This window comes from Oreochromis niloticus, linkage group LG23 (assembly GCF_001858045.2).
Source record: "Oreochromis niloticus isolate F11D_XX linkage group LG23, O_niloticus_UMD_NMBU, whole genome shotgun sequence".
Taxonomy (NCBI): Eukaryota; Metazoa; Chordata; class Actinopteri; order Cichliformes; family Cichlidae; genus Oreochromis; species Oreochromis niloticus.
The window spans coordinates 39,016,497-39,033,593 of record NC_031986.2 but is presented as its reverse complement, the minus strand read 5'-3'; the positions used below and the strand labels follow the sequence as shown (position 1 = coordinate 39,033,593).

At 38.1% G+C, this 17,097-nt stretch overlaps 1 long non-coding RNA gene across 1 annotated transcript; it reads right to left on the bottom strand.

The window, feature by feature from the left end:
* Positions 1-2,572: 2,572 nt before the first annotated feature.
* On the bottom strand, positions 2,573-13,745 carry LOC112843882 (uncharacterized). The gene is made up of 3 exons (XR_003216416.1): positions 8,849-13,745; positions 3,057-3,250; positions 2,573-2,682 (listed from the first exon to the last, which is right to left on the bottom strand). It is a non-coding gene; the product is annotated as an uncharacterized LOC112843882 (long non-coding RNA).
* Between the last annotated feature and the right edge of the window lie 3,352 nt (positions 13,746-17,097).

The window sequence follows — 17,097 nt, the reverse complement described above, 5'->3', positions numbered from 1 at the left end:
AAAGTCAGTTTCTCAGAAATCCTGAAGTTTGGGGAATACCAGTATCATTCCGGTGGCATTCTTGTTTCGGTTACTGTGAGGACAGATATAAGAAATAACATCTGGGTGATGTCTAAACTAATCTGCAGACAGTGGCTCAAGGCCATGTTTCTGTCTTGTCTGTGACAGAAACACTCATTTTCTACAACAGGTCCACAATAAAGGTAATCCCTATAAACTATCATTTGTTAGGGGGACGGAGGAGCACTGTAATCAGGCCAGAATTGCTAGTTATATGGCTGATGGAGTCAGTTCACAACCAGCAGAGAATTTACTAAATAAGAGTCTGCCTGTGTGTGTGTGTGTGTGTGTATGTCTTACAATGTTTTTTACAATGTTTTTTTTTTTTTTTTTTTTTTTAAATCTCATCTATTTTAACTTTTTAAAAAATTTGATTATATGTTATCCCTCTGTTCAGCACCTTGGCTGACTCCTGATGTTTTTTAAATGTGCTATATAAATAAAGCTGACTTGACTAAAAAATAAATGAACAAAGGAGACAAACAGATTAAACATAACAAGGACAAACAGTCTATCTGGCCAGAAAGAATGAACAGCACTGTGTGGGGACAGGAATAGATAAGAATCGAATAATTCCGATTCCATTTTCAATATCACTAATCACTTATTGTTACTCAAAACAGTAATTTATTACACAGAACACTTTTCTTAAAAGTGACTGCCGCAGTGATTCTAGTCTAGAAACATGAGCAGGTAGAAACGGAGGCTATAGTCTGAATGCTCATCACTGCTTTCGTTACCTGTTAAACTTTAGCGTCTGGCTGCTGGGCTGGGGTCGCCATTCACTCAGCTTTAACATCATTCTGAGTTCTTGGCTGGATTAGCGTTAGCATGCTGTCTGTGCAGGTGCTTGCAAAAAGCCAAAGTTGTGTTAGCAGCATAATGCAGTTGTTTCTGTCCTGGATGTAGTCAGGGGCGATTCTAGGATCAGAGCTTTGGGGGTGCTGAGCACCCAGAGAGCTGCCCAGCCAGGCAAAATAAACTTTACACATCACGATGAGACTTCTTCCCCGTCTCTGTCAGTCCCTGCATACTTAAATGTCTCCAGTTGTCCCGAGTTCTCTATGACAGTCTCCTTGGTGCATTTAAACCCCTGTTTCTCCCAGTCCTCGCTGTGTGTTGTCTTCGTCTCTGTTATCAGTCATCATAATTTTACCATCTCTGTGCAAGTCTGTAAATTTCTTTATTAAATCATAAGATTCTTAAATTCATCAAGTCTCTCTGTGCCTGGGTCCTCGTCACAAAACATGACATCACTGTTTTGTACATTTTAACACAATTTAATCCTCACATTTGTGAAAGAAAAGCAAAACGCCTTTTTAAAAGGCTGTAACAAAACCATCAAATCTGATAAAGGTTATTTAAATGCTGCAAAAGAAGAATGGATTGGAATAAAAAAAATACATATCCTAACCTTAATTACTGCGGGAGAATAATGAATGATGCTCATAGTGAGTAAAAAGTAAACTGACTGCATTTTTTGGACAGAGATTCACTTTTAATGAGTATGTATAATATAATACAGATACATAAAAAAAATACTCCCAAAACAGAATAAGTTATTACAAATAAATTATTACAAAATATTATTTAAAAAATATAAAAATGGAGGCAACTTTGCCTGTGGTAGAATGTATACAATATATGAAAAAATCTTTACTGCCGATACTAATTTGACTAATTTAATAATACTAATTTTGTGTTGTAAGATTTATGAGTTTCATGCTTTCATAGTGGTACTTGAGAGCTTGACATTTTCTCACACTGTAAAAAGTTTGAGAAACACTGATAAGTGTATGTGTGCTTTTGGAAAACATTTAAAGCTGCAGTACAGAATCTTTGAAACAAGCCAGCTTAAAACACTTTTAGAATATAAACAGAGCATCTGCTTCTCTTTACAGCTCCTCACTCCACCAGGGCTGTTTGGCACTTTCTGATTCAGTGCACAAATATGGTGCACGTACTGCAGTCATACAGACAACTGGGCGGTCCAAGAGTTGGCCTAACTATTACTGGCTGAGGTTTTAGTAGAGTTGTGGCTGAACCACATAAAAATATGTCATTAATTTTAATCTCCCCAAGCAATGACAATCTTATGTTGGAATGTTGTTAAAGAGGGTCAAAAATGTTTCAACCCAGTTTGTTTTGCAGATTCTGTATAGCAGCTTTAATATAGGGAGGACAAAACTTCCAGACTGTATGAGTAAAATCAGGTTTTTTCTCTTTGTCAGTTTAACAGTTTCTGTTTTGCCTGTCACTGTTCCCTGTCTGTTTTCTTACCTGGTTCTTCCTGACCTTGTACTTTCTCCTCATGTTCCCCTCTTTCCTCTCTCCCTCTTTGGACTGACAATCATACACAAATAGATTGTATTCAATTAGATGAAAAAATTACATTAATATGAAAAAAATGCTATTAAGATCACCAACAAAAAGTCCTCTCTCAGTGTACTTTCAACCAAAAGGCAAATAACCAAACCACATGAACATCTAATAAAAGATATAAATATTGAAAAACTGATCCAACATAATCCTTTATTGACTGATCATTTGATTTTACACTTTTACCTGAATGTGGCTCCTTTTTTTGAAAAAATTTCCTTATATCCATTATGAATTGTCTCTCTGTACACACACACACACACACACACACACACACACAACAGGAGTTATAAGGTTAATGGGCATTCAGTCAGTTAGCTAGTTAGTATCCATTACAAACAGGACAGTGGTAACAACAGTAGGCTACGGACAATTTTAAGTTTTAGATTTTAAATTGGCTATATACATTTCAAAGGTAGCAACAGGACGGTCAAATGTCGCTGATTTTACTACAGAGCAGGACGGATTGTAGGGTAGCAAACATCGTCGGAAAACAAGTTTTCAACACTGCAGGTTACCTGGTGTAATGTTTTTCAGCTAAAAAGAAACATGGTCTGACTCCTACCTATACAGAGTAACTGAAGGTTAAATGCAACTGTTTTAAGCCAGGCACTTACACCTCCGCTCCGCTGCGTCTCAGCCACCATCGCTCTGGCAGCACTTTACCATTGTGCCCTCGTCCTTTCCATGCTGTTGACAGCACCACTATTTTCCTCCTCCAGCACATGAACTGTACAGCCGAGATCACTTTCTCAGAAATCCAGAAGTTTGGAGAATATCATTATCATTCCTGTGGCATTCTTGTTGGTTACTGTAATAAAAAAGAGATAAAAGAAATAACATTCGGGTGATGTTTAGACTAATCCGCCAACGGTGGTTCAAGGTTGTGTTTCTATCTCATCTGTGCACTCATTTTCTACAACAGCTGCAAAAGAAAGCTCCCATCCCAAAATGCATAACCAAGTAGTTTTTAAAACTATCTTTACAGACTGGTATAAAATGGTTTCACTATCCTTGGATAGATTCAAAACAACTGTACAGTGTAAGGTTCTTAAAAAACCCTATCTCATAGCTGTCTGGCAGGCTGCACCTCAGCTAAAGAGCTGTGAAAAAGTATTTACCCACTTCCTGGTTTCTTGTTTTTTTTTATTTGGTTGGTTTTTTGCATATTTGTCACACTTACATGTTTAAAAAATAGCCAGAGTAAATTAAAAATGCAGTTTTTAAATGATAACTTTATATATTAATGGATGTAATAAAGATGCTTAAACCTATCTGGGCTCCATTTAAAAGAAAGTAATGCCCTCCAAACCTACTAAGAATATTATAATAAAGCTTTGATTCCTTATTTGTCTCAGAAACATCTAAATAAAATTGTCCACACTTCTTTTAAACTAGTCTGGTGTCAAGAAACAAGAAGTACCAATGACACAAAGACTTGAAAAACAAAAATCTTTATTTAGAATTGTGTTCATTAAAAGTTGTAATAAAGCATCCTCATTTGATCTCTCACCCAACCTTTAATGAGCAATCCACACATGACAGGCTTTCATCCAAAATCTGGGCAAAACACAGCAAGTGAGTAACTCAGGTTATGAATAACAGCTATAAAAGCCAGCCATCCTTCGGCCAGCCATTCTTCGGAGAAGCCCATTTCTGCCGCTTGTATCAGCGATCTCGTTCTTTAGGTCACTACCCACAGCTCGTGACCATAGGTGAGGCTAGGGACGTTGATCGACCGGTAAATTGAGAGCTTCGCTTTTACACTCAGGTCTCTCATGACATCCATGCGAATTAATTGCACGCTGTGTGGTCAAATGTGTGTGTCTGTTGAGGTGTTTTCCCTCTTTGTTGTGATCAGTGTTGGCATTGTTACTCAATTACTCAATTGTTACTCAAGTAATGTCCATATCCATGCTGTAGACTGCACCACTATTTTACTGCTCCTGCACATGATCTGAAGTCAGCCAATTGCACAAGTAATCGTGAGACAGTAGGACTAAGAAATCCAAGCTATTGAACTGCTGGACAGGAGTTCTCTACAAGAACTAGTTCTTTATTCCCATTCCTAGCTCTGTGGCACAAGCAAACGGCTCTCACTAATTCCCTGTCCATCGCTACTTAAAGAAGGCATCCAGCCTCCTCTCCTAGTGAGAGGAGGTTAACCCCCCTCCTCTCCTATAAACAGCTCTCCTGTTTCCACTCTTGGCAACGCTGAAAACTGCAAACAGCCCCCAGCCTTTGTGCCTCAGACCAACAAATGCATAGCCAAGCCAACTTTATTTAAAAGACAGCAGCAACAATTGAAAAAAGTGCTGTACATAGTAATGTAATGTGAGGGTTCTTTATATGGCACTCATTTTTTTCAACAGTAAGAAGGAGACGAATAATTGTCTGAGCAGCACATTTTCTCTTCTTCATATTCGTTGTTCAGACGTGTGACAGCACAAACTAATCAGAACCCAAAAAGTGTAGTCTAGTTAGACTTAGGTGAATGTGGTAAAACCATCAAGCAAGAGTCAACCTATTATTATTTCTGTTTTTAAAGGTGCATATCTAAACCTCCAAACACGGAAACACTAAAAATAAAAGGCAAATGTGTATATAGCTCTGTAAAAGTTGTAAAAGCATTGCTGTAAATCAAACAAAATATCAATTTACTTCTGCACTTTACAGAAATAACAATTCAATAAAATGAATTTGTAATACATCAAAGAAAAAATAGGAGACACAAAAAATATAAGTGAAAACAATATAACTACAAAAAAATCTAATGCCAAGCAGAAGAAGTGGGAAACCACCGACAGATGTTACAGTACCTATGTCTATTTATTTTATAGCCTATTCGTTTTTATAATACAGTGGCCAATCTGCGTATCGCACATGTGATCGGTACTGGATTATCCTACAAGTATATGATTGGTTCTTGCTTGCAGATCTCCATATTTGTAAAAGCTGCATTTGCAATTGCTCAAAGTTTTTATTACTTTACTCTTATGTCTTATTTTCAAATAAAGAAAATATGAAGGTAGCGAAACTGTCCATCCAAGCATCCATCCATGTTTGTGACAACTCTGGCAGTGGAGAGGGGCTCTTCCAGCTGTCATAGCAGGAGAACCAAGGTACACCTTGACTGGCCAAGACATCATTCAAGCAAAAGCAGAAGTCAAAGTACACACTGTAAGCAATCTGCCTGCAGTTTACAGATTTTTATTGAACATAATCAGTTCAGGTCAAAGTCTGAAGGAGTTGGGGCAGGGATAGCTCAGTAGGTGAAGCGGTTGCCCCATGATCGGAAGATCAGGGGTTCAAATCCCCTAAACAGCTACCCTGAGGTACCCCTGAGCAAGGTACCATCCCCACACACTGCTCCCTGGGCGCTGCACTGGTGGCTGCCCACTGCTTCACTGAGTGAATGGGTTAAATGCAGAGAAGGATTTCCCCACAGGGATCAATAAGAGTGTACATTATTATTATTATTATTAGATGGTCTCTAGATTCGGTAGTTAATATTTCTGATGGCTTCTTTTATTCTGTTAAATGTAATCTTGCACATCTGCTCAAAATGTAAAAACTGCCATTAATAAGATAAAACATATAAACTGTATGGACAAAATTGCTGGGCCACGCCTTTTAATCTTTGAATCCAGGTGTTTTCAGTCCCATTACCACAGGTATATAAAATCAAGCACCGCACAGTTTGCCTTTGCAAGTATTAGTTAAAGAATGGGCTTTTCTAAAGAGCTCACTGAGCATGGTGCTGTAATAGTCAGTTCCTGAAATGTCTCCCCTCCCAAATATTCCACAATCAACCATCTGTGGTATTATTGCAAAATGGAACTGTTTAGCAACTAAAGCAACTCAGACACAAAGTGGCAGACCATGTAAACCTGTGTACTGAGAACTTCACGGCAGGGTACTGTGTAGGTGGCTCAGAACAGCCAGTTCAACAAAAGTTGGGAAGCTGTTGTAAAATGCAAAAAATGACGATCTGCAAATGTCATAATCCCAAACTCTATTAACAATATCAAACATTTAAAATGAGAAGCTATTACCATTTTAAGAGAAATAATGGCTCGTTTTAATTTTGATGGCAGCAACGTGTCTCCAAAAAAGTTGGGACAGGGCTGTAAACATCTGGGAACTGAGGAGACTAGTTTCTGGACTTCCCATTCTTGTCTGATAGGATTCTAGCTTTTGTTTCAGGTGAAAAATCTGGCCTTTGCGCAGGCTGGTTCAGCAGCTGGGGTCTTCTACTACGATGCCATGCTGTTCTAATAGGTATACTATGCAGTTTAGCATTGTATTGCTGAAATTTGCATGGCCTTCTTTGAAAAATACATCAGCTGGATGGGAGCATATGTTGCTCTAAAACCTTTCAGCTTCCATGGTGCCTTCAAGTATGCAGACTGCCAATTCAGTAGGAACTAATGCACCTCCCAAGACATAAGGTCCCTCTCCTCTCAAGTCCAGGGGATGAAGTGTCTACGTTTTCAAAAATGAATTTTAAATTTTGATTACCGACCACAGAACAGTTTTACATTTTGCCTGAGCCCATTTTAAATAAGCTTCGACCCAGAGAATTTTTACTTCTGAAAAATTCTGCCTCTCTAAGATGCTTTTTTTTTTTTTTTTTTTTACCAATCACGCCACTGATCTGTTGCCAGTTAGCTTAATTAGTTGAAACTCTTTCTCCATGTTTTTATTTTATAACCATTTAATTCTATAGACTTTGTTGTCCCCATGCCAACTTTTTTGAGACATGTTCCTGCCATCAGATTCAAAATGAGCTAGTATTTTTTTTAAATTTTGACACTTGATATTTTTCTGTTGCAAATAAAATATTTGTTTATGATATTTACAAATCATTGAATTCTGCTTATGCATTTTTCAGAGCATCGCAACTTTTGTGCAATTGAGTTTTATATAGATAATACAGTGTTTAAAGATTAATGTACAAAAAAGAAATATAAATTAAATTTAAACTGGCATATACAGTTGTGATCAAAGGTTTAAGTACCCTCATCGTGGATACATGAATGTTATGCTAATTTTGTGCTTTTAATGTTTTTTTGAACTGTTCTTTTCCAGGGTGGAATGATTGTACAGCATACATCATACAGCATAAACAAGTTTGAGGGTCAAAGTATACATACAGATAATATTTGGTTAAATATTCCTAAATCTTCAATCTTAACCCTATTACAAATTGTGGACTGTGCTTAAAAGCTGTGTTTGTGCCAAAAACCAACCAACCAACAAACAAAAACAACCAATGTAAATGAATTCTAACATTTCTGTCATAAAAGTCAATTATCCAACCAGAATTATGTCAGAGACCTGCTGGTGAGTGCCAAAAGTGTCAGATTGAGATATAAGTTGCTAAGGGACAGTAAAGTAAATATGAGCCTACTTGTATGTATATATTTGAGCCTGAATGTACAATTTTGACCCTCTGTGCATGAGAGAAAATCCAAAATAAATTCTTGTGCACCTAATTCTTTTCTCTTTTTTGAGTCTTTAAAGTTCAACCAAAAGTTCAAAACAGTTCAGTGCACTCCAAACAGTTCAAAGAAATCGTGAAAAATCCCAAATGACCACAACCACGATGAAAAGATGGAAATTTTTTTTGACCACAACCGTATTGCATATGATAATCGATATTTTCCCAAAAAGGAAACTAGTGAAACTGAGAGCAGTAAAAAGTGAAAACAGCATAAATATCACATAAGTATCAAACTATTCATTAAGTACAAAATAAGATCAAGACATGTTTCTACTATTTGGAAAAAGTGAAGAATCTCTCTTTATAATAACGTATGATCATGTATGTGGTGGATAGTCTGAATACCTCTGACCTTGCTGTTAGGTCATGGAACTGTATGCTGTAGTTTGCAGGTATACGCAGGTGTCACAGAGTGATAGAGAGCAGCCAAGATGAACACACTCACGGGTTTATCTGTAAACCTTTAAAAGGATCTTTTTCACACATGTATCACCATCTAAAACTCTTTTCTTAGGAACAGCATGCAAATCTAGGAGAACTTTGTATTCTCAGTGGGGAAGATTTTGAGTAGTCATAGAACAAGATGTCTGTCCTCATTTCAGTTGATCATTTCACAAACTGTAGAACAGTAGAAGATGTCAAATAAGTCAAAAGTTTAACCAAATTACTTTTAACCTAATGACCCTAATATCACTTGCATGATATCTTTTTTACTTTTCCATCTCTGAAGGAGGTTTTAAGCTTCTATGTGAATGAGGTCATGGTATTATAAAGACTTAAAATACTGGTCAACAGTGTAGGCTTATTTTCCAGCATGATGCCCTTTACGTTTTCATTAAGAAAGACAAGTGTGAGAATATAATCGTGTGGAATATCAAGCAACCTTACCACGTCTACACCTACCTATGTTAGCTGACATTTCTGGTAATTTTGATCACGGTCTTGGTTTGTAGGTGATCAGTGTCATCTGGCTCCAAACTTAGGGCTCATTGGAGAAAGAGAGAGAGAGAGAGAGAGAGAGAGGGAGAGAGAGAGAGAGAGAGAGAGAAAAGATCATCAGAATCTTCACTTTCAATTTATCTTTCATTTGATTCTTTTTGGAGTTTATCGTTCTCTATTTTCTGTTCTATAAATCCATTTGATTTTACGTTTTTTGTTTTAAAGTGGCTGTAATGCAACATTTTTAGAAAGGTCTTAACAGAATACTATTGCATCTGTGTGGAGCTCCTTGTTTTATAAAAGTTTCACTGAATTTCATCTCATTGTTTAGCTGTCACTACGCATTTAACTTTCAATTCACTTTCTGTCGAGATTATGTGTAGTGCTCATATCAGATCACGTCACATACTTGCACGTCATTATGGAAAGAAGCCCAACCACTTCCCATGACCTCACACATGCATGTAATTAATAACAGAAAAAAATGAACGATTTGCTTATTCAACTTATAATATTAAATTATTTATTAAACATTATTTAAACATGACATTCATGCAGCAATGTAACACTTGCATTTGTACTTGGATATGAGGGAATGCTATTTTAATTGCAAAAATAATTACATAATGTAGTGCTGTCAGTGTTAATCTCGTTAAAGTGACGTTAACGCCATAACCGCATTAACGCAAATCTCCATTAGCGCAAATCTCCATTAGCGCGTTAGCGTGGATCGTGTGTGGGGCTGTGTTAGCTACAGTGTATATGAGAGATGGACATAACTTGAAGATTTAACAGTGAATCCCCTTAAACCACATTCATCCTAATACACTGTATATATATACTGCATATATGTGTACATATGTTGGGTCTTTACCTTACAATATAAACTGCCTTGAGGTAACAGTTGTTGTGATTTGGCACGATAGAAGTCAAATTGAATTTTAAAAAATCAAAAAAAGGAAGTAGGGGGCTCGGGTTGAAAAAATAAAAAAAATGTCTGTGGAAATCTATGAAAGAAACTAACCTTGGCTCCCATTATCTGTAGATCATATTCAACACAACATATTTATTTTCTAAACTGGTCAAAAGTGAGGATAAAGAAGGATATGGACAAATGCAGTGCCCCTCACATTCTCTGTCACATCGACCTCTCACTCATCACATCCAGTTTCTAAGCACCAAGGCGGTGACGGCAAAGAAGGTGACGATTGACCTGCGAATAATTTGTAAGTTTCTTATTTACTTTGCCTTGTTTGGCATCATTCTTTTCAGCACAACCTCACATGTCTGAATGTACTTATTTTTTCATTTTGACATACTGTATCAACACAACTGATCTAAAATCACACAAAAAAGCATAATCTCTGAGTAGAAAAACATGATACAACCATTTAAACCTACTGCTAAAACTAAAATCAGAGAACGAACAGGTGTCACAATAAGATGCCACACAAATGACTTGTGCAGAAAAAGTCCAGAAAATCTTTTCTGTCAACCACAAGAGGAGGAGCACACCGCAGGCCTGACAGCAGGAGGCATATCACTCCCCCTGTTTTCCACCTGGACACAGTGTTTGTATTGCAGTCTACATTTGGTGACTTTTTAGCAGCAACGGTGACATTCACTAGTGCCCTCATTGTTTTGACACACAAAATAATACAAATGACCACACTGCACACTAACTACACACTCCAAACATGCTAAATGTCACAAATCTCTCACATGTCAAAACTTGCTCGCTCCTCACTCTGTCGTGCCGCCATCACTCCCAAAACATCCCCCTATTTCTAAACAACCACATGTTGCCATATAATTTTTTTGATTGGTCGATATGGTACATTTTTTCACCAATATGAAAGGGGTCATGGTTTTTATTTATGCAGTCCTGTGACATTGAGATTTGACCCCAGGGGGTCACCAGTTGATGACTTACAGTCTGTGGTTTGTACTTTTTCTCTTGATCTCTTATCACCACCACATCTGCGGTAATAATTATTTCCCCCATTCAGATGACATTACTCTTTCCACCACAGATGCGACTTCGACCCTTGAGTTGGTTGTTCAGGTCTCGCGTTCAGGAAACCCACTAGTTCTTTCACCGTAACTTTCTCACATTTTTGGTTTAAACGTGGCAGAGGAGGAAATATGGGTGATGGTTGGGGATTTTTTTTTTGGCAAGCATTGATCAAAAACTTCCGTTTTTCTGAGAATCAAAACTTAAAAGAGATTAGAGCATGTCTTGTGTCCTTGGTTTTTGGTCATAAAAACCCCCCAAAACAAACAAAAATGCATAGAGATGACACAGGTAGTGAACTGCTTGTGTGCATGTGCCCTAAATATCAGTGAAACTAATGAATTATTTCATAAGAAGGTCATCACAGTTCTTAGGATAATGTGTAACAAAAGCAAACAAAAACTCACTGAAACTTGACCACATGTTTTAAGTTGTTTAGCATGCTTCCCAGTGGACCAAGAGTAAAAGACGGCCCAGTGAGTTACATGATAGTGAAGATGACATTTAGCTTGTGCTGAATGTGCATATTAGAAAGTTCAATCAAAGCATAATCTGGGGTTAGTATACATAAAAGTATCTTTCCCTTCTTATGTATTCGGGAAAGTCTGTGGTGTGCTGCTGTACGTCATAAAACCATTTATTTTTCCATCTATACCACAGTCCATCAGGTTGCCCCTGAGATCAACTTTATACTCCCCCCGCTGTGTCTATCTGTGTTTCTGTGTGTATGTGTTGTACATGTAGCACACGCCCACAGTCTCTCCACCATCATCCATTTCCTCTATTTTTTTCCTCAGCCGGGGGAGGTGAAGCTGGAACACACTATGTCTAGCATTATCAGTGGTCTTAATTTCCGTTGTGACACATAAACATCCTCTTTCTGTCACCAAAGACCGCCCCACACAGGCCAGCTGACTTCCTCTGTAACTGCCTGGTGCTCAGGGCAGGTAAACAAACTGTCCATTCAGATAGTCTCACTTCTACCCACTTATACTGAAATGTAGGAATAGTTGATGAATTGACTGTTTATTCAAATATAATAGCATTCATATTATTATATTCTACTGTGAATAATAATGTAACCACTAGAGTCAATGGTTGATTTTTTTTGTTTTGTTTTATTTAGTTGCTTTTTTTTGTCTGCAGTAATTGATATTTGGCATTATGGTGCCGCTCATTGTGCTTTAATGCACATATATGGAAAGCTTAAGGTTGGGTGAGCAGCAGTAAGAACCACAGCTTAAGGACTTGTTCGGGATTACTGGTGTTGTTTTAAAATGGTTTATGTCTTATCTATCTGAGAGATCTTTTACTGTCTGTATGAATCAAGTGTTGTCTGAAACATCAGTTCTGCCTTCTGGGGTACCTCAAGGATCAGTTTTAGGTCTGATTCTCCTTTTACTTTATATACTCCCTATAGGCCAAATTATCAGACGTTACAATGATATCATCTCTATGCTAATGACATTCAGTTATGCTATTCTGTCAGAGATTCTGAGTTTTATAAATTGTCTTGTTTAAATAATTGTCTGTCAGAAATCAAACAGTGGTTAAATTACAACTTCCTCCAAACAGAAACTTTGATTATTGCTCCTGATCACATGTTCTCAGAAATTAAGCAGCATATCAGTTTTTTAGACTTTTTTAGACCATTTCAGTCGAGTCTCAGAAACTTAGGTGTTATATTTGACAGTTCAATGTCTCTTGAGAAACACTTCAAACAACTGGTCCGGAACGGTTTATATCATTTAAGAAACATTTCTAAACTCAGACTACTGGTGTCAAAGACAGAACTTGAGATGATTATTCATGCTTTTATTTCCTCTCATTTGGATTATTGTAATGGTCTTTTTACTTGTCTTAACAAATCAGCTTTGGATCGCTTTCAGACTGTACAGAATGCTGCAGCAAGACTTTTAACCGGCACAAACAAGAGGTCACACAGTTTTGGCTCTCTTCATTGGTTGCCACTAAATTTTAGGGTTCATTTTAAAATTTTAGTCGTAACTTTTAGAGCTCTTCACAGTGAAGCTCCCCAGTACATCTCTGACCTGTTGAAACCTCATGCTTCATCCTGTGCACTTAAGTCTTCAGGTCAGAGGTTACTGTTGGTCCTAGGTTCAAAACATGTGGGGATCAGGCTTTTCAGGCGCTGTCTTTACACTGTAAAGACTCCATTGACTCCTTTAAAATGCAGCTGAAGATATTTTTATACAAACGAGCTTTTAATTAATTTTTCATTGTTTTGTATTATTTTATTTATATTTCTGGTTTTATTGTGAAGCACTTTGTGATTTTTATCTGTGAAACGTGCTATATAAATACATTTTACTTACTTACTATCTCAAACAGCGCAGTGAGACCTGATATGTCACTGATTATGTCAAACATCGTATAAAAATGAGGGGCTGGAGTTGAAATTGGTTTGCAAAGAGGCTCATCATCTGTCGACAGGTAAACAGTGAGCCCTATATTGATTTGCCAGTTGAATGCACAATTGGCAATCAGCTGAACTATCAGCTGTTGTGCTGAGATCAAGTGATCTTAGACTTTGTGGCCTGCCTGTCTGATATACTTAATGTAATAAGTCTGTGAAGGTTCTCAGTCATCCAGGTGATTGTAGTCTAAGGAGCTTGGAAAGAAAAGCATCTGGACTTCTTTAAGTTGCTTGAAGACTGTGGTCTGTGGTTTCAGACCCAGCCACACACTCAGTCAAAAACTGGTTCATCCCAAAGACAGAACTCCTGAACAAAAACTTAACAATGTAGTGTATGCTGTACAGTGTAGCAAGGAATGCCCAGACCTCTACATTGGAGAGACCAAACAGCCACTTCATAAAGGCATGATACAACATAGAAGAGCCACCTCCACAGGACAAGACTCGGCTGTCCATCTGCATCGAAAGGACAAAGGTCACTCTTTTGAGGACGCCAATGTTCACATTTTGGACAGAGAAGACAGATGGTTTAAAAAAGGAGTAAAAGAAGCCATCTATGTCCACTGTGAATGACCATCTTTGAACAGAGGCAGTGGTTTATGACACCAACTGTCTGTCATATATAATCTAGTTTTGAGATCCCTTCCCAGACGCCTTAACGCCCACTCACATCCTTTGCCATCTGACCTCAGGAAATCACATGATAGAGTGGGGCTAGGTTTCAGAATGGGTTCCCCCAAAACCTTGGCTGATTGTGACCTACGCCCATTTTCACACCATGGCTCATGTAATTAGGTAGAGGATCAACAGGGGGTCCATGTCTCTCTTGGGAGGTCACTCCCATAGGGCGTAAATCTGTGGGTCTCCACCATTTGACCTTAGAACTGAAGAAGCTTCTGGGATAAAAGGCAAAACATCTTCAAGCAACTTAAAGTCCAGATGCTTTTCTTTTAAGTTCCTTGGACAACAATGTAATAAAATGACTATACTACTACTATAAAGCAAAAAGGACAGAACAATGCTTATCTGAAAGAATAACATCGCATGGTTTGAAGTTACATTATAGTCACAATTCACTTCAAATGTTTGATCAAAATAAATGCAGAGTGCTTTCAAGGGTGAGAAAACAGACCGTGGTCCAAATGGAGATGCAGTGCTGAGGCTGTAATGAAGAAAAGGTCAGTGATTCAGGTGCAGATAAAGGGGATTTCCTTCAGTGTGTCACGGCATTAATGGTAATAAAGCTGTCACATCCGAGTCTGCATCGTTCCTTTTATCTGTGTCTCTATCTAAGTGGAAGAAACCATAGAAAATAAACAGATCGTGGAGGTACTGTGGTTTCACCACAGGTTTGGTTTATGAACCTGCAATTTGTTTTAAACCTGTCCTGTTCAGCAGTTGTAGCAAGCAGAATTATGGTCTGAATGCTTTGTTGTGGCAGATGTATTTTCTTTCCCAAGAGGAGCACCGTAGACTCTCTCTTGGCCTCTCTTGTTAATGTTTTTCCCTAGTGGATGTTTTTCTGGAGCAGACAGGGGACAAAGGCCAGATTCTGGGTCTCCAACTGCTGCTTCCACCCCAGCCTCTGAAGTGTGGACTGACAGGTGCCACCCCATAGTCAACAGTGATCCCGGGATGCAGTTAACCCGTCCCTAGACCCAACCAACCCCAACGCCAGGCTTGGTGTAGGAAATGGGGATGTAGAAGACCCGCCTACTCCCCCTCCCTGCTTGTCGATGTTAAAAATGGCCTGTTTGATTCGTGTGTTGGTATAAGTGAGTGAATGAGACGTAGAAAGCGAGTATGACTGTGTGAAAACTTGAATGCTATTAAAATTCACACGAGCGCATTGACAACAGCACACCCAGCAAAGCCACTTGAATGGTCCAACCAACTGTGGCCTATGCAGCTCATGTTCACCCACTGAGACCCTATGTGTGTCAGTGATGTGTTGTCAGAGGAAGCGGGTGGAAGCGAGGGCTAGGGATGATTAAGAGCGAGAGGCAGAGGAGAGAGCCAGGAAAGCTGGTTCAGTAAGCTCTTTCAGTTTTTAGTTTCCCATTTTTATAATTAGAATTATATTTTTATAATTACAGTAATGCCTTTGGATTTAGTCTTTAACATTTTTAGGAACACTGCAAACATTTCCATTGCTATGCAGATGTTAACCTACTATTTGTCAATGAAGTCAGATGATACAAATCAACTAGTTGAATAACAGGCACGTCTTGAATTCATAAATTCAGACAAAACTGAGGTTATCGTACTCTATCCTAAAAATCTGAGAAACATGGTGTCTAACCAGATACCAATAATGCCACGATCAAAATGCCCATCTTGACCAGGATATGTCCTTCAGTACACATATTAAACAAATATGTATTTATATTGTGCATTCACCCAATATTTTCAAATGTAGAAACTTAAATAATGCCATAAAATATCTCCAAGCTGTCTCATAGTGATGCTGAGAAAACCGGGCTCGATTATTATCTGGTTCTACAAAATCTCCCTGAAAAGTCTTCACAGTGGAGGCTCCTCTAAAGCACCCATGTCCTAACTATCTGGTAAAAATTTTGTATGTAAAGTAATTAGACAATTTGAATAAAAAAAGGCAAAATCTGAGATAAAAGTGAAATAATGTGTCTGTTTCTATCACCAAGTATGTTTAAACTTTGATTTACACATATGTATACAGTGAGCTTCCTCAGTTGCTATTCATCAGTGGTTAAGCATTTAAAACTTGGCTACACCTACAAAAACAAATGACAGTCAGAACTCGATTAGAGTGGGCAGAAGTTGTACATGACATCACGTTGTCGCCCACTTCAACCCAGTGAGAAAAGTTTGTGTCCTACATCATATGCTCAGATACCAAATGAGAACATTTATTTTAAGGGCCTTCAGAGGGGACCTATTAGGCTCTTTTGCAATTCAGAGAAGTTCACAGTTCTATATAATAATGTATCTTAAACTTGGCCTAGGAGCAGCAACAAGTTCATCCACTGTCTGAAATTGTGCCTTCATGTCAGGAAATATTCATTAATGTAGCTTAGACATTCAGCAGTTATCTGTCGCGCAACCTGTTAATCACAGTTTGCTCACATTCCACACTTTGGACTCAAATGATTACAATTAAAAAATGCAGCAAGCTGTGGATCCTTCCATTTTGCAGGGAGTCCCAGAAGTCTTTCTTTAATTGTCTAATATATTACAAATTGCTTTTAAATGCTTTTACCCAGCGGACCTTGTTGTGATGGCAAAACACAGACTCTGCTACTAGTGTTTCTTTTTTACTCGCCCTGAGTTTATAGACCACTTTACATTTAATCATTGGTTGTTATTATTAATCTCTAACTCTATTCCACAGTTTGACCTTTGTCCTATCTCCTTCCGCTCACCCACAACCAGTCGCAGTAGATGGCTGGTTCTGCCAGATGTTTCTTCCTGTTAAAAGGGAGTTTTTTCATTCAGACTCTCACCAAGGGCTTGTTTCTAGTTTTCTTTCTATTATTGTAGGGGATTGACCTTAAAACATAAAGTGTCTTGAGGTGAGTGCCTTGTTGAGATTTGGTTCTATATGAACTGAATTTAATTTAATATTAACAGAGTCTCATCCCAGCTACCATTAATTTTATTATAATGATCACAGCATTGGCCCATCATTGCTTTGATATACTGCTATATCAATACTGAGTTCCCAACTTGTGCCCGTTGTTCCCAACAGGGGAGGCCAAACAAACATTTAACCAGTTACTGCAG